General features: G+C 44.8%; 1 protein-coding gene and 1 pseudogene across 2 annotated transcripts in view; one reads left to right on the top strand and one right to left on the bottom strand.

The window, feature by feature from the left end:
- The window catches only part of LOC309362141 (mothers against decapentaplegic homolog 3 pseudogene), a 117,915-nt pseudogene extending 106,148 nt beyond the window's left edge, over positions 1 to 11,767 (bottom strand). The window contains exon 1 of the transcript XR_014173391.1: positions 515 to 11,767. The product of XR_014173391.1 is annotated as a mothers against decapentaplegic homolog 3 pseudogene (transcript). The remainder of the gene's footprint in view (positions 1 to 514) is intronic.
- The window catches only part of LOC309362159 (glutamate receptor 3), a 206,118-nt gene that overhangs the window by 176,667 nt on the left and 9,841 nt on the right, over positions 1 to 19,610 (top strand). The window lies entirely within an intron of this gene.

Below are 19,610 nucleotides of genomic sequence, written 5' to 3'. Positions count from 1 at the left end.
CTATCCCACACGCACAGAAAACATGGGTACTTGGTGAAGCCAGACTGTTGTCCCAACAAAAAGTTCACCATCTTCAGGTCAACACAAATAAACCACTTATGCTGATCATAACCAATTTATTTTCTCCAGCACATACTTCACCACTTCATAGTTCTCCTTCAGTGTACTCGAGTGAGCCAGGGGTATAGAGGCAAACTTGTGTAGCAGAACACATTTCAATGATCGCTTGCTGCTATCAATGAACAGTCTCCAATCTTTGGGTTCATACTGTGGCACTCCAAGCTTGAGCAGAAGCTGCGCAATATCTGCACAGTACACCAAGTCCTTCTCTTCCGAGAAAAAACGGAGGTACTCTTGATGCCTGTTGTGGAAGAAGCTGGTGCGAGCACTGTCAGAGAGGAGGTTTTTTTCCTTCAATCTGGATGCCAACAGAGTCCTTTGACAAGCTGAGGTCGCAAACTAGATCATTCAACTCCTTTTGGGAAAATGGATGTGGAGCATCATCTTCAAGAACCACTTCTTCTTCATGTCCTTCAACACTGGACGCATCTTTGTCACTAATGTCAGGAAGTTCTCCGAAGATAGGCACTGGAATTTCATCACAATGAGCTACAGGACAACGTGCTGATTGAAGATCAGGATACTTGAGGCTGCTCCGGTTTTTTCTGTTGATCCCAACCGCACCAATTTATGGAAGATTTCGAGGTTTTATGACTTCAAACTGATCCCTTTTCAACATAAACACCCAGAACTATCGGACCTGAATACTTCTTGTCATTAAAATAATCATTTCCAATCAAAACAATTATTCGACATGGCATTTCACCCTCACCAACTGCTTCTAAGATGCTCCACACAAGCGTACATGTGAACAAAAACGTAAAAAAATGACATGTGGCCATAGCTCAAAAACTTGACCTGATTGAGCAAAACCAATGTGATTTTTGGATTCAGCGCATCAGATTCGTCCTAAATCATCTGAAAAAACGCAGACAACAAATTTGTTGTTGACCAGTGATAATCTTTCCCTTTTCTTCCCTTTCTTATACATGTCATTTTTAGATCTTAGCTCATTTGTAAGCTCCTTATGCAGCCACACCAGTCTCTTTAAATGCTTCCCACTTCTCTCTCCTGTTGCAATTCTCTGCATTTGTGCCTTCAATTTTACACCTTTAAGAAACTATCATCTATCTTGGACTCACTTCTTTTGAGTATTTCTGACCATGGGATCTCAACCCAGTAGTTCCTTCAGCTTATTGAAATCGGCCTTCTTAAAGTCCAGAATGCATGTCCAACTACACTCAGCTTCCCGCCTTTCCCTTGTCTCTGTATCATGAAACCCAAAAGGACATGAATACTTCCTCCCAAGGTTCCCTTCGTCAATCAGTTCTTCCCTGTTGGTGAGGACCAGGCCCAAGATAGATGATGTTAGTGCATGAGCACCAACACTTAGGGGTTCATTTTCTCTGTCTCAGCAAAGCTCCTCAGAAAAGTCTCCCTGCATCTTCACAGCAGCAGCATTCCAGCCCTCTCTTGGTGAATGTCTGTGACAGGAATAACCACATCACCCATCCAGTTCTTCTCTAAAGTCTTTATTATTTACATTACAAGTTGCATAATACTACCGGTCTAAATATAAAATAAGAAACAGAACTATATACTCTGCTCCCTTCAGCCATTCAGCCAGAGAGACAGGCTCACAGACTTTCACATATTCTGGCGGCCACACTGACCAACACTGACTGCCTCACACTTAACTAGATTTCTCCAGAATGCCCTAAGACACCTGTTGCTGGGGAGAATTCTTGTTGCTACACAGATGTTTTAAGGGTGCCTCAGGGATGCGCTTCAAGGCTCATTTCAAGTTTATTTTGGCAATGCACCAACAGATGATCCCCTTGTTGCTTCTTCCACCTTTTGGGAAATTGCCAGTGAGGCATTTCATGATTTTTCTGGAGCTTACATTATTGACAGAGCGAGTTCGAATTCCTGCAGATATAGGACAGCTGAAGTCCTCCATGGCTATTAGATCTCTCCCTTTGGAATGCTTGGTAACCTGCTCTAGGAAGGCATCATCCAAGTCTTCAGTCTGGCTTGGAAGTCTATAGTAGACACTCACAGTAGGGTCATTTCCCCCACCTGTGGTTTTTTTTAATCCATTTACCCACTGGCCCACTCCAGCTGGCTCTTCCTGTGTCCCTATCTATATTGAACTGATGCTTCCTCAAGAATGAATTCCAATATACAGTTTGTATATTGACAATCTCAAGCAAATTGTGTAAATATCCTAAAACTCAAGAGATGCAAAGTGAATGTTGAAGCTCAGCCAAATCATTATTGTGGTGAATGCCCCCAGAATGTGTGTGTTTTGAGGGGTGGGGATATATCTATTATTGGACATTCCCAAAATTCATCTGGGATTGTCAGTATTCACAGGTGAGTACCAATGCTCATTGTACATGGCTATCGAGGCTTTTGTAGAAGATTGCATTCTCTCTTGATTCACAGTCTTAACCAAAGGCCCTAGAGAAGTCAGTGATATCTGTGAACTCTTGAATCACAGATTACCTTACTCCTGTGGATAAAAAGTTAACATGTAAACATTCTCTTAGAATAGTGAAGAAATACGGTAAGTAGCATTGCATGCCAAATGCCATACTTCACTTCTCTAGATACCAGGGTTCTGATTTTCAGCTTTGTTCTGTTCTGTTCACTGTGGTTTGGCATTCATGTTAGGATAATTATCCCTGCTACAAAAGGTGTTTGATTTGCATTACTTTTTAATTTGAAATAAGAATGTGCTTAGAAGCTTCAGTCCTTAGCAAACTTATATTAATAAGTCCCATTAAACTCAGTGGGGCTCACTTTTGAGTAGACATGCCTGGAATGGCATGCCATGTATCTTATTGTTTAATGATACAGTGAGATGAAGCACATTTTATTTTCCTTTATGATAATATTTTTCAGAGGAAGAATTTTTGCTTAGTTTGTTTGGGGACTGAATGCAGACAACAATTTCACCAAATGGTAGTTTGCTACAGTGAGACCAAACTGTGCTTCAGTTGCCTGCAGTGGTTGGCATCTGCAGCTGCTAGGGAAAAATCACAGCTCACCACTAGAGTATCTGTTTTGCATATAAAGTGGTACCTCCAGTTAAGAACTTAATTTGTTCTGGAGGTCCGTTCTTAACCCAAACTGTTCTCAACCTGAAGCAACACTTTAGCTAATGGGGCCTCCCGCTGCCGCCACACAATTTCTGTTCTCATCCTGAAGCAAAGTTCTTAACCCGAGGTACTATTTCTGGGTTAGCAGAGTCTGTAACCTGAAGCGTCTGTAACCTGAAGCATCTGTAACCCGAGGTACCACTGTAGAAGCTCCCACGGTCAGTCCTCAACACCTGCAGATAAGGCTGAGAGATACCTCTATGTGAAACCCTAGAAAGCTACTGCCAATCAGGGTAGACAATGCAGTGCAGACAATGGTTTGAATCAGTATAAGGCCACTTCCTGTGTTCCTAAAAATAATGCAACTAGCTGATTTTTCCAACCCAGTATTGAAAAAATAAATGCTGTATCAGAGAGAAGTGTCTGGCACTCTTATAGATCATCGCTATTATTGATGCAGGTTGCATAGGCACAATGCTTGGTGGACTGATTGTGGTTTAGACAGTGCTACAGAATTGTGTATGTGCATAGGAGAGACCTGTGTGCACTCCCATATGTGCCTTTGTCATTTCTGCTGTAGCCCCAGTGGCATCTAAACAGACCAGTGAAAACCTACCTTGACATCTCAGAATTTCCAGCGGACATAGGGGAAAGAAAGAGAAGTCCTTACAAGTTATTAATGTGATTTGCCAACATACCTTGACAGACCTTGAACTATTTGACAGTATTCTGACAATATCTGAGTACTAGGTCTTGTAAAAAGAAAAAGGAAAGGCAAGATTCAAGCACTTTCCCAGATAATTATTTGCTCAGATAAAGCAAGCACACTTCTTTTTTAATAAATGACTTGATGTCGATCATTTGCCCAATTATCTCTCTCCAAGAGCCAAACAGAGGCAGACAATAAAGGGCCGGGAAATAAGACATGTGGTGGAAGACACAGAACAATTTCGCTAGCAAATCCAGTCCAAGTGACGGGCATGAAGTTCAAGCACAAAGATCAGAGTTGAACAGGTGATTTTCCTCCAACTTTGAAGAAGGGATACAAGATGGAGTTACCCCTTATTTTTGACATTCCTTTCTTCTTCTTTATGAGATTATCATAGGTGACATTTTTAAGAAATACCTGTAAACATTAGTGAAGCGTTAGTCAATAAACAAATAAAGGTAATGCATTGATGGAACAACCGTGTATTGAGAAATAGGTGCATTAATCCAATAGATTGGTGCATTAAGCAGGTGAATCAGCAAAGTAAAGTAAGTGCTGTTGAATTCAGGTCCTGCTTTTGGACTTCCTATAGGCATCTGGTTGCCACTGTAAGAGCAGAATGCTGGACAAAATGGGATGATCTTATGTGAACTCATGAGAGACCTGGGATCGGTTGCAGTTCCCTGGCAGAAATTAATTCATCAAAACTGCATGCAATTTAAAAATGGAAAGGGGTGGAGTACAGTTGCAGCATTCACAAGATATTCACATGTCAAAATTCTGAGGATCAACATGAAAACTTCTGTGTGTGCCAGGACAGATGTCAAGGACCATTGGGCCTACCAAGGGCCAGCGGTGATCACCAGAGCAGCCTGGGCCCTGTTGCTGCTGCTCTTGCCATTTCCACCTGCTCTGAGGAAGAGGATCAGCCAGCGACTGGAGTGAGCCAAAGTAACAGCAGCTTCCATTGACTCCTTACTCCTCTAACTTTTATCTCTCATCAGTGGTAGAGATTGGACAAAATACCAAGTGACAATTGCAAGAAGAAGGACCCATTGTGAGCATTTTGCAACCTGGAACCAACATTATGGTGCCTTCTGGTTCACTCTTCCTGTAGTTGTTCTCCCCCTCCCCCTCCTGGAAAACTTGCTGCTGAAAATTTAAGGAACTGCATACCGAAGAGGAAACCAAGGGTTGTGTCTGGAAGTACTTGGGCTCAATCTAAGCCATATTCCCAACTGGCTTCATACACATCCTGGAACACAGAGCTGAATATAGATAGGGCTACAAGGAGAAAAGGGAACACCTAGCTTAATAGGCAAACAACCACCATTTTAATTCACTGATCCCTGAAGACAAGTTGAGTGAAGCTCATGCGCTCAACCTATTTGCATTTCTATCATGAGATTGGTCTGGTTTTGTTGCAAGAATCTCCCATGTATTTCATGAAGATCTTGGACCACTGTTCATCTATCCCAGAATGGATTGAGCTTCTGTGTAGGAGAAGATGTCAAGTGTGAAGAAGTCCTTGGACAACCCAAGACTCAGAAACTCATGGGGAAGGCTTCAAGAGATTGATTAGGATGTTTATCACAGTGTAAGTAAACTAAATCCCTTAAGTGTTTTCACTTTACTTTACTTAGACCTTACTCCCTGGATCTCAGAGCAGCTTTCATGTGGCTTCCCAAGACAGCATACAAATCCAAAGCTGCTTCAGCTGTAGAACTTTATTAAGTATCTCCAGACAATCTCTAAGCAAACCATTCAAGAGGGGAAAGTTAGAGACAGATTGTGGAACTCACTGGAGAAAAGTGCTTTTTTCCCATTCAGAAAGTGTATTTAAAAGAATGGGACAGCTGATAATAATTTTTTCCAAGAAATCTCATGAATTTAGGAAGCAGTCATAACCGCCCACGTAGCCCAGAGGGTCTTTTACAGAGAGTGGCAGCCAGAGTGGAAGGTGAAGGACAGAGCTGGCACAGCCATAGGTCCTATGGCTGGCACAGCCATAGGTCCAAAGCCAAGACATGATGGCAGCAGCACTGGCTTGGGATCCAATGGATCCCAGACCAGCTCAACCCCAACTTACCCTTGGAACATCCTCTTTTCAGGCTTTCTACTGCCTGCTGCCTGGTGAATCTCTGCCAGCACATCTGCAGGCAGAAGGGGAATCCCTGCACCTTTTGAACAATGCTGGCATCACTCCACAGGTGACAGGAGGATGTCAGAGATCAGCGTTGCTGCTAGATGGACAACACCGCTGCCCAAAGACCCAGCCCAGAGCAAAAGAAATTTGGATTTCTCTGCCAGTATTGATATCTCCACCACCATTGAAAAACTCATCTGATGTGCTGTACAATCACTGAGTACAACCCATAGTTAAGCACTTCCCAGTCCCTTTGATTTCATTCTCCAATTAAGACAACTAAGTTCTAAGTATTTGCCTGGATCATGTCCAGTAGCATGAAGTTGCCTGGCAGCAGGGTTAATTTCCTAATCAGACAACTTGTGCATTGTTGCATTAGCACCTATGATATTGTTAGTGTAGAATTTAATATGTGTGGGCTACATTTATAAAAGATATAATATCTAAAGAAGCACCTGTCAAGCCAGATGCTGCCACTGGACACAGATAGTAATATTTTCACAGAGGTGAATGCAAAGATCTGCAAAATAGCTTCTGACTTCATCAAATTGTACACACACATTGCTGTTTTCCTTATTATGTATTTTAATTGAGCAGAATGCACCATCTCATGTAGGGGGTGGGGGGTAAATTCCACTGAAAAAGGCGGAAAAACTGCATTAAATTCCATCAAGGGAACAGCAGGGATCAAAGGCTAAATGTGCACACTTGAAAGCAACTAAATAAGAAGTGTTTTCAATTGCTCAGAAGGAAACTAATTACAGAAACAAAATAATATATTAATGGAAAATGGAAGAGAATGCTGTGATATGATGCTGTGATGCTACAGTTCCTAACTCATCAATGAGATTTAACACTTCAGCTAATTTTCATAGGTTATGAAAGAGGCAACTGCAAATTGCTCCCAACTCCTGATAGGAAAAAAAAAGTGTGCTTTTAGATTGGGATTACAACTCAGCTGACTGTCAGAGGAGTGTTATTTAAGAGACTGAATACTGATGAATGTCTGCACTTAACTTGCATCTCTGAAAAACAGGCTTCAGGAAAAGGACATGAATATGCTACTCTTGGCCAACATCTGCATGGATTGGGCCTATCGTCAGTATGAATTGCAGCATAAAGAAATATCTGTTCTATAAATCCACAAAGCTGGCTCGTGCCATCTAACATCAGCCTACACATTTTCAGCAAGGAGTGGAGATACACGTTCAGATAATCTCTCCAGAATGAAGCGAAGCCTGATCCATAGGGATGAATGAGGCACCACCATTCTCAGCCTGCCCTCAGCCAGCTTCCACCTGCTGACTTCCTTACTTAAAACCTGCCCAGGAGCTGGCAGTGACTGCCATCCTCATTCTCTTCAATCTCAGTGTTGTCTTTGCAGAGCTCAGCAGGGAGGAGGATGGGAACAGAAGCAGCAGTAACTGGTTCTGCGTAATACTGGCTGTAGCCTTCCTGCCTTTTGCCCTACCAGTCGCAAAGCACACCAGTTTCCATTGTCAAAATGTATGCAAATTGCTGCTGCTTTCAAACCAGCGTACTTAAACAGCAGTAGTGGACAACATGTGGGGCGGCAGTGATTGCTTGACCTCCAGTTGGTGCAACCCTGCTGAAAGGGAGGAAGGCCTGAGGTTAGTGCAGTGCAAGCATAACAGCGGGAGCTCCAGATTGGCTCTGCCAGCACATTTGCAAGCTGCCAACCTCACCGCCATCTCACCCCTTCCCTCTCTACATAATAATAATAATATTTTATTATTTATACCCCACCCAGATGGCTGAGTTTCCCCAGCCACTCTGGGCAGCTCCCAATCAAGTGTTAAAAACAGTACAGCGTTAAATATTAAAAACTTCCCTGAACAGGGCTGCCTTCAGATGTCTTTTAAAGAGAAGATAGCTGCTTATTTCCTTCACGTCTGAAGGGAGGGTGTTCCACAGGGCCGGCGCCACTACTGAGAAGGCCCTCTGTCTGGTTCCCTGTAACCTCGCAATGAGGGAACCGCCAAAAGGCCCTCGGTGCTGGATCTCAGTGTCCGGACTGAACGATGAGGGTGGAGATGCTCCTTCAGGTATACAGGACCGAGGCCATTTAGGGCTTTAAAGTTCAGCACCAACAGTTTGAATTGTGCTCGGAAACATACTGGGAGCCAATGCAGATCTCTCAGGACCGGTGTTATCCCAGCGGCCACTCCCAGTCACCAATCTAGCTGCTGCATTCTGAATTAATTGCAGTTTCTGGGTCACCTTCAAAGGTAGCCCCATGTAGAATGCACTGCAGTTGTCCAAGCGGGAGATAACTAGAGCGTGCACCACTCTGGCAAGACAGTCTGCAGGCAGGTAGGGTCTCAGCCTGCGTACCAGATGGAGCTGGTGTACCAGATGCAGACCTGGTCCATCAGGGGCACAGTTACCCCATTCAGGACCAAGGAATCCCCCACAACCGTCCGCCCCCTGTCCCTCCAAAACAGTACTTCTGTCTTGTCTGTCAGGATTCAACCTCAGTCTGTTACATCATGGTAAGCAGCAGTGACACAGCCAACCAGAAGTGAGGTGAGCACAGCCACCCAACCATGCCATCTTCTGCAATTCAACAGTGATGCTTGACAGTCCACTGAGGACACCTCTCTTTTTATTGCTTTTCTGGGACTGCAAAATAAAGGAGGGCTTTACAGGGCAGGGCTGGCTGAATGCATTTGGCTTGGTGCGACATATATTCTGCAAAGGAATATCTTAAAACATTCGTTCAGCTTCAGCAGGCATCAACATCCTGAGAGATGAATGGGAGAATCATTGCTTTAATTTTCATACACTTCTGTAGATTTGAAACTGCACTTCATCAGAGATGAAAATGTTTGCCCATTGTACAAGAGTCCTCAACGCCTTAATGAGAGAAAGAATATCTAAATGCACTGTTTGGAAACATGTTATTCAGGAGCACTTAACACCAAGGATACAGCCTCTCCCCAATTAAATCTCACTGCTATGGCAAATGGAATTGCACAGATGTGTCACTATGTACAGTTTGTACTTTATGTGTCTGTCTTGGCACTTTAGATATTTTAAATGTATTTTAATAAGTCTGTCTGTTCCACAAAACTCCAGGGAGAAGCACCTTCCATACAAACTTCCTTTTAATTTCCTAACTCAAGCTGGGACCCCAGCTGGCCATTGTTTCTCTAGCCCAGATTTGGTCAGTAATTTATTTCTTAGTCTGAAAAGTAAGGCAAGAGTTGACCCAACAATGTTTTTATTTGCTTTTGATCTTGACCCACCCCAGCACTTTGCCTTAGAACTCTGTTTACCTAGCTCAGTTTTGTCCACTCTGACTGGCGATGACTCTCCTTCCTTGTAAGTTTTTAAGCAGAGGTTTGGGTGGCCATGGATGCATTAGCTGAAATTCCTGCACTGCAGGGGGTTGGACTAGATGACCCTCGGTGTCCCTTCCAACCCTACAAATCTATGTTTCTATTACTCTTTTTAGGATCTCAATTGAAGGTTTTCCCCATCATCTGATATCTGATCCTTTTAGCTATAGGTGCCAAAGATTGAGCCTGAGACCTTTTGTTTATTGAACTTTTTGTTTTATTGAACTTTTTGTTTATTGAACTTTCAAAGCTAACAGAAGGAAAAATAAGGGGGGGGGAATCATCATGCAGGATCAGTGCAGACATGGAACATAAATCTTAGCAATATTTTGCTGTACTTAACAAGTACTTGCACATATTTGAAAAAGAAAATCCTACAGTAATTAGCAATATGCTGAACTCAAGAGGTGGCTCAAGCAAAGATGCTAATCTTAATTTGCTTGCTTTCTTACGTCTGCACCATGTGAACAGAAATATAAGAGTAAAATATAATGAATATATCAAAAATTAATAGAGCTCTAATAAGAGGGGGAAATCAAATAGCATGAGTCTGTTAAATCTTGTTGATTGTAATTTCATGTAACCCATACTTTAGCATAGACTGTATATTCATAGACAAAATGAAATCAGACAGCATTGCAAAAAGCCTGTCATTTTTACTACACAGCCTTTAAAAAAATTCTGCAGTCATTAGCAATACTTTTGAACTCAAAAATAACCAAACAAAAATATTAATTTACTTTCTTATGTGTACACCATTTTCTTTCTTATGTGTGCACCATTGATTAGAAATAATAAGAATAAGAAAAAATATTATTAAACCAAATAGCATAAGTGCTAAATTTTGTCAATTGTATTTTCATGTAACCATACTTAAGCATAGGCTTGAAGAACCTTATTCATAAATAATATGAAATCAAACAAAAAGTCTAGCTTATTACAAAAAGCCTACCTTTTTTACTAGAACCCCTAGAGACTTGCAGTTTATGGGGATATTATTTTTTTCTTGCCAGACGCTTGAGGACCAATGGTCTAAACTGACTAACTCAATATTTTTCAAAACATTGTAACGTACATTATTGCTGCCATCGAAAGGCGAGGGGTGGGTTCCTTGTTTTTAAGGTATTTAAGGCACCAGATGCAGAGATGAGACAAGAGTTTTATCTGCTGTTAGAGAAATCTCCTTAAACACCTTGTCCTATTATTCATCAACATTAAGGGATTCCCACTACATTTGCTCCCGGGTATCCCTTGTTTGGCAGCCCATCCAGCAAGCTTCTCAGATGCATAAGTGAAAGCTGGTATCATCACAGCAGATGCAAAGGACATCTGCCTGTGGCCAAGTGCTTAGCACTGAGCTAGACATATTAAATATATTTACATTTCAAATAGATTTTTTTTATATATCTATTGTTTTAAATCAATTACTTCTATTTCGGTCCAGAAAAAAACAACCAAAAAAGCAAGATAGAAATGAGCCTAATGATACTGATTATAACTTAGGTTTCTCTCTGCCAGGAGTGAAACGAATTCCATTTCCTGGTCTTGGCTTCTGCTTCTAACTTCTTTAATACTTGCTGGAACATCAGGAGGTTGGAGAACCAAGCTGTTTCAAGACCTTGTCCAACCACTGCAAGGGGCCATTCAGATGGATCTCAATCCAGCAGGGAACACTCGCGAGCGTCTGCCGCTTGTGTTCAAGTCCCCAGGGCTTGACGAAGCTCATTCGGATGATGCACATCTTCATCAGCTGGTAGACCGCTTCAAAGCCCCGGGTTGAAGCCTTGGACAAACTTTCACTAAATACATCCTTGCGGAAAATTTTCAAGTTGCATTCTTTTGGAATCTTGATAACAGTGTTCGGAAGCACTCCATAGCGCTGGTTACACATGAGAGACTGGACAAAAACGGGAGTCTTGCTAAGGCACTCCAGAGACACGTCCCCGTCTTCATAGCAGAGTCTCACTCCTTCCCTGATGTACATTCTGGCTTGCTCCACCTCAGAATCACGGTGGATATTGGTCTGCTGGCCTAAGCAGAAGCGTTCAGAATTGATAGGGTCGGTACCGCCATCTACAATCACAGAGTGCTGGTAAGCATGGAAGCTATCCCCAACCCGTTGGCCGAGCTCGTAGTAGGTGATGGAACACCAAAAGGCTGGTTCAGAGTACGGGACGGGCTTGATGTTCACATTACTGGGTCCCGGGATCACCGGAGCTTCAGGTTTTTCCTGCTGGCTACTACTACTTGTGCTGGCTGCTGTACTCTCAGGACGACACTGAAGCACAGTGGATGGTGTTTCTACAGAGGTGCTGCTTTTACGGACAGAGGTGCTGCTTTTAGAGGTGCACTTTTTAGGGACAGAGGTTCTCATTTTAGGGGCAGAGGTTCTCTTTTGGGGGTCAGAGGTGCTGCTTCCCGGGTCAGAGGTGCTACTTCCAGGGACAGAGGTGCTGCTTCCAGGGTCAGAGGTGCTGCTTCTTCCAGAGACAGAGGTGCTGCTTCCAGCAAGGACAAAGGTGCTGCTTCCAGGGACAGGGACAAAGGTGCTGCTTCCAGGGACAGGGACAAAGGTGCTGCTTCTTCCAGGGACAGAGGTGCTGCTTCCAGGGACAGGGACAAAGGTGCTGCTTCTTCCAGGGACAGAGGTGCTGCTTCCAGGGAGAGGGACAAAGGTGCTGCTTCTTCCAGGGACAGAGGTGCTGCTTCCAGGGAGAGGGACAAAGGTGCTGCTTCTTCCAGGGACAGAGGTGCTGCTTCCAGGGAGAGGGACAGAGGTGCTGCTTCCAGGGACAGGGACAAAGGTGCTGCTTCTTCCAGGGACAGAGGTGCTGCTTCCAGGGACAGGGACAAAGGTGCTGCTTCCAGGGATAGGGAAAAAGGTGCTGCTTCCAGGGACAGGGCCAAAGGTGCTGCTTTCAGGGTAAAAGGTGCTTCTTCCAGGGACATGGGTGCTGCTTCCAAGGACAGACATGCTGCTTCCAGGGAGAGGGACAAAGGTGCTGCTTCCAGGGATAGGGAAAAAGGTGCTGCTTCCAGGGACATGGGTGCTGCTTCCAGGAACATGGGTGCTTCTTCCAGGGACAGAGGTGCTGTTTCCAGGGACATGGGTGCTGCTTCCAGGGACATGGGTGCTTCTTCCAGGGACAAAGGTGCTGCTTTCAGGGGGAAAGGTGCTGCTTTCAGGGGGAAACGTGGTGCTTTCAAGGAAAAAGGTGCTGCTTCCAGGGGGAAAGGTGCTGAATTCAGGGAAAATGAGGCTGATATCAGGGAAAATGTTGCTGCTTCCAGGGCCAGAGGTGATGCTTCCAGGGCCAGAGGTGTTGCTTTCAGGGACAGAGGTGGTGCTTTCAGGGCCAGAGGTGTTGCTTCCAGGGCCAGAGGTGTTGCTTTCAGGGACAGAGGTGTTGCTTCCAGGGCCAGAGGTACTGCTTCCAGGGCCAGAGGGGCTGCTTTCAGGGAAAAACGTGCTGAAATCAGGAAAAATGAGGCTGATATCAGGGAAAAAGTTGCTGCTTTCAGGGCCAGAGGTGCTGCTTTCAGGGCCAGAGGTGTTGCTTCCAGGGCCAGAGGTGCTGCTTTCAGGGCCAGAGGTGTTGCTTCCAGGGCCAGAGGTGCTGCTTTCAGGGGAAAAGGTGCTGAATTCAGGGAAAATGAGGCTGATATCAGGAAAAAAGTTGTTGCTTTCAGGGACAGCGGTGCTGCTTTCAGGGCCAGAGGTGCTGCTTTCAGGGCCAGAGGTGTTGCTTCCAGGGCCAGAGGTGCTGCTTTCAGGGACAAAGGTGCTGCTTTCAGGGAAAAAGGTATTGAATTCAGGGAAAATGAGGCTGATATCAGGAAAAAAGTTGCTACTTTCAGCGACAGAGGTGTTGCTTCCAGGGCCAGAGGTGCTGCTTTCAGGGACAGAGGTGTTGCTTCCAGGGCCAGAGGTGCTGCTTTCAGGGCCAGAGGTGCTGCTTCCAGGGAGAAAGGTGCCGCTTTCAGGGACGAACGTGCTGCTTCCAGGGACCGAGGTGCTGCCTTCAGGGACAAAGGTGCTGCTTCCAGGGCCAGTGGTGCTGCTTCCAGGGAGAAAGGTGCCACTTTCAGGGCCAGAGGTGCTGCTTCCAGGGCCAGAGGTGCTGCTTTCAGGGACAAGGGTGCTGCTTCCAGGGCCAGAGGTGCTGCTTCCCGGGCCAGAGGTGCTGCTTCCAGGTACAAAGGTACTGCTTCCAGGGACAAAGCTTGCCTGGAGGTTAGAGTTTCCTGGAGCATGGTAGCTGTGATCTTCCAATGGAGGATATGAAGCTGGAGCTTCTGGCTGTATTGGCGGGCCAACTGGAGCACTGGAGCTCTGGAGCAATGTGAATACTGGCTCACTGGCATCCTCTGGCTTTTCCACTTTCTCAAAGTGATACGGATTCACACAGACTTTAGACTTTAGTTTTTTATAGGCATTTGCACATGTCTCCATGCTACGCAAATCATGGTGGCTTTGCACCTCTGGCCATCGCCACAGCCGGCAGAAGAGAGTGTGCGGGAAGTTATTTCCGCAGGATGCATACATCTGTTCAAACAGAGGTCTGGTGATGGTGATGCACTTGGTGCCAGGATTCTGAGTGCTGATAGCCTTCTCCAGCTCCCCCAGCTGCTTACTGGCGTGGGTCTTCCTCACCAAGGTCTTGACAGCATTCTCGTACACCTTGCTTTCCTGCTCGTTGAAAGTAAACATCTTCCAGGCCAGCAGGCGTTTGACGGTGGCGGCAGCGAAGAACGGGGGGGACATGGCTGCGTCGGACCCACAAGCAAATGGGGAGACTTGTCAAGTGGCAGCAGGAAAACGAGAGGAAGCGGGAGGGGTGACTTGCCTGCTTCTCTTATTCCAGAGGCACCAGGATAGCAGCGAAGACCAGTCGTGGCTAGGAGATGGGACAGTGCCGAGAGGGGCGCGGGCGCTGCAGCTGCAGCTACAACACCTGTCTCGCGCCTCAAACTTTCTCCCGACTTCTCTCACTCCTCTGTGAAGGCGCCTCTGTCGGCAGAGTCAAAAGCTGCTACTAAAACCTCTGCCGGCCCCTCCCCCGAACTCCCCCTCATGACCTGGTATCCTATCAGCATCCCTTGGAGACAGAAAATTTGCAGAAGATCTCGGGGCAGAGCCAATCAGAGTTACCAACAATTAGTTGCGTTTGGGAATGAGGTTTCTCATCCAGTTTGGGTTGGCTGCAAGAACTCAATAAATTTAAATTTAAAGCTGCCCTGCAAAGGATCCTGGGAAGTGTAGTTCCTTAAAGATTCTTCCCAAAGAATCCTGTGAGAGTAAATTACAGTTCTCAATATTCTTTTTGGGGGGGTTGCTTTGAATGTATGGTGTGTACACAATGTTAAGTTCTGCTTGTGGCAGATGAGTTGGACTTAATAGACCTAAGCTAAGCCTGTCCAATAACTTCCGTGGGTATACTCTTGAGTATGACTAACTTTGGATGCAACACCTAGTGGTTAACTCTTTCCACACCCACCAGTTCTCCCCTACAAACGCTCCCTTGAATGTTTTGAAATTGTTTTCCCCTCAGATGTACACAGAAATGGATCTGAGTGATAGAAATCTGTCAGGCTGAATGCCCTTGTATGAGCAAATGGACAAATGTGGGAAGATTCAAGAACCCCCCTCATCTCCTGCTGATACTCTCTCTGGTAAACACTTACAGCCTCTGCATTCACATTGACTGGCAGACATGTTGAAAACGCAAGTTTGCTGGTACAATGTTTAGAATTTGTCCAAAGATCCTGTGGTGCCATTTCCCCATCCTTTGCATGTACAGACAGCACGTTGGAGCATTGTGGAGAATAAGAGGTCTGTTTGCACCTCTCATACTCCTGTCCAATAGAATTGTCCATCCTCAGCCTAATGACAGCGTTGGTGGTGGAGTGTGTGTGTTCATCAGGACCATGGAGTGAGAATAATTCAATCCTCACAGCCACCACCATCCAGTCATAGAATCATAGAAGGGACCCTAAGGGTCATCTAGTCCAACCCCTGCAATACAGGACTCTCAACTAAAGCATCCATGACAGGTGGCCATCCAACCTCTGTGTAAAAACCTCCATTGAAGGAGAGTCCACCACGTCCCAAGGGAGACCATTCCACTGCAGAACAGAAGGGACCCTAAGGGTCATCTAGTCCAACCCCTGCAATACAGGACTCTCAACTAAAGCATCCATGACAGGTGGCCATCCAACCTCTGTGTAAAAACCTCCATTGAAGGAGAGTCCACCACGTCCCAAGGGAGACCATTCCACTGCAGAACAGAAGGGACCCTAAGGGTCATCTAGTCCAACCCCTGCAATACAGGACTCTCAACTAAAGCATCCATGACAGGTGGCCATCCAACCCCTGCTTAAAAACCTCCATTGAAGGAGAGTCCACCACCTCCCAAGGGGGACCATTCCACTGCAGAAGAGCTCTTACTGTCAGAAAGTTTTTTCTGAATGTTTAGTTGGGATCTCCTTTCTTGTAACTTGAAGCCATTGGTTTGAGTCCTACCCTCCAGTCCTACCCTCTGTGCGCTGCTCTGGTTCACCAGAAGTGGCTTAGTCATGCTGGCCACACGACCCGGAAGTTGTACGCCGTCTCTCTCGGCCAATAAAGCGAGATGAGCGCCGCAACCTCAGAGTCAGTCACGACTGGACCTAGTGGACAGGGGTCCCTTTACCTTTATCATATCTCTTCTCGGTCTCCTCTTTTCCAGGCTCCTTCAAGCACTCCTAGTAAGGCTCAGTTTCCAGACCATTGACCATCTTGGTCACCCTCCTCTGCATACATTCCAGCTTGTCAATATCCTTCTTAAACTGTGGTGCCCAGAATTGGACACAGTATTCCAGGTGTGGTCTGAACAAGGCAGAATAGAGTGGTACAATTACTTCCCTTGATTTGGACACAATAATTCTGTTGATGCAGCCTGTATTATCCTTTTTTGCTGCTGCATGACACTGTTGACTCACATTCACCTTGTGGTCCACCAAGACCCCTAGATATTTTTCACATTTACTGCCAGTAAGCCAGGTGTCCCCCGTCCTATTTTTATGCATCTGGTTCTTCCTACCTAAATGCAGAGCCTTACATTTATACCTATTGAAATTCATTTTCACCCAGTGAAGTTCAGTTCACCCAGTTCTGCAATCTGTTAAAGTCATTATGAATTCTGATTCTGTCTTCTGTGGCATTAGCTACCCATCCTAGTTTGTTGTCATCTGCAAATTTGAAGAGCATTCTCTCAGTTCCTTCATCCAAGTTATTTATAAAGACGGTGAGCAACAACGGGCCCAGGACAGAACCCTACAGCATCTTGCTTGTCACTTTTTTCCAGGATGAGGGACCATTAATGAGTACTCTTTGGGTTCAGGCAGTCAACTAGCCACAAATCCAAATCAAAGGTCTTACTGAAACCAAGATAAACTATATCCACAGCAGTTCACTTATTCACCTAGTTTGTAATTCCATCCAAAAAAAGAAATCTGATTGGTCTGGCATGACTTATTTTTGAGAAACCCATGCTGGGTCTTAGTAATCACAATTTCCATTTCTAAATGCTCACAAACTGACTGTTGAATAATCTGTTCTAGGACCTTCCCTGGTATTGCTGTCAAACTCACCAGTCAGTAGTTAACCCTTTCCCCCTTTTTGAAGATGGGGACAATATTTGCCTGCCTCCAGTCTGTAGGGACCTACCTGTTCTCCAAGAATTCTCTTCTCAATTCTCACCTCATCTGTAAGCTCCTTATGCAGCCACACCGGTTTCCTTAGATGCTTCCCACTTTTGCCTGCTTTTGGGCTTTCGATATTTCTCCTTTTAGAAACTCCCATCCTTCTTAGACTCCCTTCTCTTTGATATTTCTGACCATGGGATCACACCCAGTAGCTCATTGAGCTTTTTGAAATCACTGTTGCTCTAAACTTGCCCTTTGGGGTGGAGGGTAGTAGAATGGGTATACTTCCTTGCTTTACACAAAATTAACAAAACCTGTAGTTTGCCCCTTAAAAATAGACTTTGGTCAGGAAGGTGAAATTGTCCTTGCTGTGCTGTAGTAAATTAACCTCTGTAAAAGGCAGTGGTGGCCACCAACCTGGATGGCTTTAAAAGAAGATTAGGGCAGTTTATAACAATTAAAATACAATATTGATTTTAAAACACAATGCTATATTATATTAAAAACAGTTTCCAACAACTTAACATTTCAAAAATAAGATGGACCCTAAAAATACATTTCAACCTTAGAAATCCTGATTGGAGAGAATGGGAGATTCCACACACACACACACACACACACCCAATGCAAACAGCAGGAATTGGGACTGAAGTGGGGCAAAGTGTTAAAGCCAACTATCTACATCAGGACCCCAGTCCAGATCAGGACTCCTGCTCCTGCAACTCTGCAACATGCTTTGGGAAAGTGAGCTGCTAGGCTTGTTGCCTAACAACTCACTAGGCTAGTTGTTGTGGCTGTGAGATTTTGTGGGAGTCTGCTTTCATCTGGCTGCATATCAAGGCCCCATGACCACCCTGTTTCCTAAAGTGAGAATAACTAGACAACACATGGCATATTGGTTTTGGGGATCAAATGAGACTTTATTGGTTACAGATGTGAGGTTTGACCAAAGGCATTGTGGTAAACAATGGCTCGTGTCACTCCTGCTCGTCCACTGGGAGTGTTTCTAAAGGTGAAGCTGATGAGTGGAGTGGGGGATCGCTCTATGACCTATGTCAAATCAGGGCGTCCCCCAAGCAGTCGCCATTGGAGGAGGAGTATGGCCCTAGTCCCCATCTGGGCATTGGACAGGAGCCACTCCTCGCAGATCCTTTTAACAGGATACCCTTAGCCATGGAGGGGCAGGCAGATGCTACAACTTCCCTTCCAACCAAGATTAAGCATAACCAATGCATACCCACCTCTCAAAGTTGTGGCGATCCTACTGTAGCTCAGTCTGTTAGAGGCTGCATCCTCGTCCTATTGTGAGTAGATTCTTTGAAATTAATGGACAATACTTAATTTAAGAGTAGACAGGGGGTCTACTCTGAGTAGAACTTAGTTGGAAGCAACTCTAGGATTTATATCCTGCTTTTGTTGTGGTTGATCATAAGACTACAGAGCATGTGTAATCCAATCCATCCATTATTTCTCGAACGTGTGGTCCCACACTGTTCCCATAACTGCAACAAGAAACTGTCTCATCATTCAGCTGTCCCACATCATGGCTCCCTTTTTGCAGACCTTGCCAGAGAGAGGTTTGTGTCCAGAATTTAGGGAAACTCACACTTCCTTAGTAAGGTATTTATTGGGTCAACGTCTCATAAATAGCTTGGGACTTTCTAGCTTGTTTGAATTTCTCTCCTTTTTTTCTTTTGTTTCTTTCCTTCTTTTGAATATAAGACAAGGGAAACAAGCTGAAGTATTTTCAAAGTGCACGTATCATGTGGCCAGTAGATACTTGAAGATGGCTATCATATCTCCTCTCAGCATAGCTGTCAACTTTTCCCGTTTTTAAGGGAAAGTCCCTTATTCCAAATAGGAGTCCTCACAAGAAAAGGGGAAAAGTTGACAGCTATGCCTCTCAGTCTCCTCTTTTCCAGGCTACACATATGCAGCTCCTTCAACCATTCCTCATAAGGCTTAATTCCCACACCCCTAATCATCTTGATTGCCTTTCTCTGCACACGTTCCAGCTTGTCAATATCCTTCTTAAATTGTGGCACCCAGAACTGGACACAGTGCTCCAGGTGTGATCTCACCAAGCCCACATGAGGTCCTATTTATGCTAGTCGTAAGAAGGAAAGCCATTTTATAGATCTATAGAGCTTTCCTGTGGCACCAGATCAGAGATAAAAGTGACTGTAGATAATTTCTGCATGCAACAGTGCAGAAAACTGCATTGTGATCTCTTTTGACACACCACAGCACAAAGGGATTACCTGTGTATCACAACTGCATTGCTAGAAATTCTCTGCAAATATACTGGATAACCCAATCTTATTCATAGGTGCATAGGTGAAGTGGAATGGGAGTGGATGAGCAGAAAAACATTCATCTGCACTGGCTGAAACAAAGAGGCATTCTTTCTGTTAGTTCAATAAGCAACCTTTGAGTGCAATCTTTCTCCTCCACCTTAAATCTGTTGCAAAGCTACTGCAAGCTGACTAAAGGTACTCACCGGAAAAAAAGAAAAAGAAAAAGAAAGAAAAAGAAAGGAAAAA

Source organism: Podarcis melisellensis, assembly GCF_964234715.1.
Source record: "Podarcis melisellensis genome assembly, chromosome: Z".
NCBI classification, from domain to species: Eukaryota; Metazoa; Chordata; class Lepidosauria; order Squamata; family Lacertidae; genus Podarcis; species Podarcis melisellensis.
Note: the sequence above shows the minus strand (reverse complement) of the source record. Positions and strands in the feature narration are given on the sequence as shown.